This window comes from Gekko japonicus, unplaced genomic scaffold (genome assembly GCF_001447785.1).
Source record: "Gekko japonicus isolate JY-2015 unplaced genomic scaffold, Gekko_japonicus_V1.1 scaffold4864, whole genome shotgun sequence".
In the NCBI taxonomy this organism is placed as follows: domain Eukaryota; kingdom Metazoa; phylum Chordata; class Lepidosauria; order Squamata; family Gekkonidae; genus Gekko; species Gekko japonicus.
This window is the reverse complement of record NW_015172698.1, coordinates 39,609-43,443: the sequence shown is the minus strand read 5'-3', so window position 1 is coordinate 43,443 and position 3,835 is coordinate 39,609.

Genomic DNA, 3,835 nt, shown 5'->3' with positions numbered 1-3,835 from the left:
CAGCCAGAATTTTGTACGCTAGTAGATGGAAAAATGAGGAAACTCCTTCTAGAGAAGAAGTGATCTCTAAATTATTAGAGGTGGCTGAGATGGAGAAATTAACTTTTTTTACGAGAAAAAGGTTTGAAAAATTTGATAAATATTGACCTAAATTTTATAGATGGTTAAAGGAAAGAAACTAGGGGAAAGTAGCTGAATTTTGCTGATTGTGATTAAGTTCGATACGAAAGGTATAGGTAAATATAAATAAATATACAATTGTATCTATACGTTATGTTATGACAAATAAGATAAGAAAATGGAAGGTAAATATTTTGTGAAAAATTGGAACCTATCTGCAATTAGATGTTGTGTAACATGTGGGTAATTTTGTTTTAGTTAAGTTGTTTAAAAACTAATAAAGATAATGTTAAAAAAAAGAATACAGTAAGAGAAACATACATATTTAAAAAGAAGAGGTTGGATTTATGCCCTGCTCTTAACTTGGAGTCTCAGAGGGCTTACAAACTCCCCACAACAGACCCCCTGTGAGGCAGGTGGGGCTGAGAGAGCTGTTTCGAGGACTGCCCTTGAGAGAACAGCTCTGAGAACTTGTGAGTGACCCAAGGTCACACCAGCAGCTGCACGTGGAGAATCAAACCCGGTTCTCCCAGATTAGAGTCTCCGCACTTAACCACTGCACCAAACAATGAAGTGCGGCAGAAAGATACACGCAATGTGAAAAAAAACTACTTTACGGAATTAGAGGAAAGCATACCAAAATCAGTATAATACGGTAAGGAACATACAACAGTACTGCAGGACTGGACTACAAATGTCGAGAAACTGTACAAAAGTATACAATGAGCTGAGCGAGGAAAGCCAGCTAAAATTTCTCAGATACTATGACCCAGACTCCCTTTATAGTAAGTCCTTCCCAAACAGATCCATATTACACTTTCCGAAGAATGATATAATCAAGGGGGCTTTCTTGACCTCCACAGGCAGGGTGTTCTACTAGATGGGAGCCCCAACGGGGAATGCATGGGTCCAGACAGCTATCGATCTTACCGCTTTGAAATGCGGCACTTTCTGATGATTTTGCTCAGATGAGCAAAGCTGCCGCAAAGGAGTATATGGAGAGAGGCGGTCCTGCAGAAATACAAGACCCAGGCCACAAAGGGTGTCACATTGATGACGAGTACCTTGAACTGAACCTAGAAATGGATCGGTAACCAATGGAGAAACCGCAGGAGGAGACAAACAATGGAGAAACCGCAGGAGGGGGTCTGCTTAGCTCCTGTTAATAATTGAGCTGTGCCGTTCTGTGGTAGCCGGAGCTGCTAACTTGCCTTCGAGGACAGACCCCCGTGGACTGCATGGCCACAGTCTTAGCCTTCAAGCTACCGTCACGTGGATCCATGCGACCAGCTGAGTCAAAATAAGGAGTCATCCACCAAGTTAAGTGGATACAGAAGAAAGCGTTTTTTGAAACAGAATCAACCTGCTTCACCAACAATAAGGCTGGGTACAGTATTACTCCAGTGCTCTAAACTCAGTAACTGAGGGTAAACTGAGCCTTACCATGGGTAGAAAGCACCATACTCTAATGCCTCGACCACCAATGAGTAACCAACAAAGAGATACTGCTGGGTGTCGTCGGCATACTGAGGACACTCAAACTTAAACTTGCCAATGATCTCTCCCCAGCACGTTGCCTAAAATATTCAGAAGAGAAGTTCATCACATAGAAGAGCAGATCAACTTGGTGGGCCTGCAATGTTTTGAGGTTGTTTATTCTTATAGAGTTGATACTCGTAACGGGGTTTTTCCCCCCGCTCCCGATATTTGCCTACCATCGAGTCTTGGCTGAGGAAAAGTCCCATGATTGGAAATGAGCAACATTCAAATCCAGATATCTCATCCTCTTTGAACTCCTTGGCTAGAAATCTCTTTGGATTCTACACAGAAATTTGTTTGCACTGAACTTACATGCTTTTCCATTTGGACTGGACTTATGCAGTTTTCCATTCAGTAACTAAAATCTATCATTTTGATATGTAGCCTTCTGATAAGTGAACATGTTAAAAAGTAAGAATATTATATGAAAAATAAAGAAATATAATTTGTTTGATAACTTTATCTTTTGTGCACCGTATCACAGCTTCTTGTTCTCAGTGGGCTGTGTTCCACTGGCTGAGAGTCCTCTATCTTGGCCTAAAACTAAAGAGCATGCGGGATAAAACTGAACCTCATGGAAGCCCACAGGACCAATCGCTCCCTGATGCATTCAAATCCGGATATCTCATCCTCTTTGAACTCCTTGGCTAGAAATCTCTTTGGATTCTACACAGAAATCTGTTTGCACTGAACGTACATGCTTTTCCATTTGGACTGGACATATGCGGTTTTCCATTCAGTAACTAAAATCTATCATTTTGATATGTAGCCTTCTGATAAGTGAACATGTTAAAAAGTAAGAATATTATATGGAAAATAAAGAAATATAATTTGTTTGATAACTTTATCTTTTGTGCACCGTATCACAGCTTCTTGTTCTCAGTGGGCTGTGTTCCACTGGCTGTGATTCCTCTATCTTGGCCTAAAACTAAAGAGCATGCGGGATAAAACTGAACCTCATGGAAGCCCACAGGACCAATCGCTCCCTGATGATCTCTACAGTTAGATTCTCTACAGAATCTCTACAGTTAGATTCAAGTTCAGTAGCACCGTAGAGACGTACAAGATTTTCAGGTATAGGCTTTTGAGAGTGAGAGCCCCCTTTGTCAGATATGAGTAGGAATGGAGATAAAAGGGTTGGAACACTTCCCTGATGAAGAAAGGTTAAAATGCTTGGGGCTATTTAGCTTGGAGAAACGACGGCTGAGGGATGACATGATCGAGGTTTATAAGATTATGCATGGGATAGAGCAGGTCGAGAAAGAAGTACTTTTCTCCCTTTCTCACAAGACATGATCGAGGTTTATAAGATTATGCATGGGATAGAGCAGGTCGAGAAAGAGGTACTTTTCTCCCTTTCTCACGAGACAAGAACCCGTGGGCACTCCATGAAATTGCTGAGCGGTTGGGTTAGAACAGATAAAAGGACGTCCTTCTTCACCCAAAGAGTGCTTAACACATGGAATTCACTGCCACAGGAGGTGGTGGCGGCTACACGCATGGACAACGTCAAGAGGGAATTGGATAAACATCTGGAGCAGAGGTCCATCAGTGGCTATTAGCCACGAAGTATAGACAGGAACTCTCAGTCTGGGGCAAGGGATGCTTTGTATTCTTGGTGCTGGGGGGGGGGACAACAGTGGGAGGGCTTCTGGTGTCCTGGCCCCACTGGTGGACCTCCTGAGGGCACCTGGTATTTCTGGCCACTGTGTGACAGAGAGTGTTGGACTGGATGGACCATTGGCCTGCCTGATCCAACATCGGCTTCTCTTATGTTCTTATGAGATCTAACAGCAACCCTCTGAGTCCGACCCACAAGGAATGATCCCTTGGCACCTTCTTCTAGTTCCAAACGTTTCAACAAGCTGGCATGACCCACTGCATCAAAGACGAAACCAATTATAGCACCTGGTATTTTTGGCCACCATGTGACGGAGTGCTGGAGTGGATGGGCCGTTGGCCTGATCCAACATCGGCTTCTCTTATGTTCTTATAAAGCAGCGTGACTCTTGACAACACGTAAACAAAAATGATCCGCTAAAGCCACCGCCGCCATCTCAGTCCTGAAACCAGACTGAAAGGCATCTAGGGCAGACGCAACATCCAGGAAGACCTGGAGCTGTTCTGTAAGCACTTTCTTGCTTGCCCAGAAAAAGGCAAACTGGAAACCGGGCAG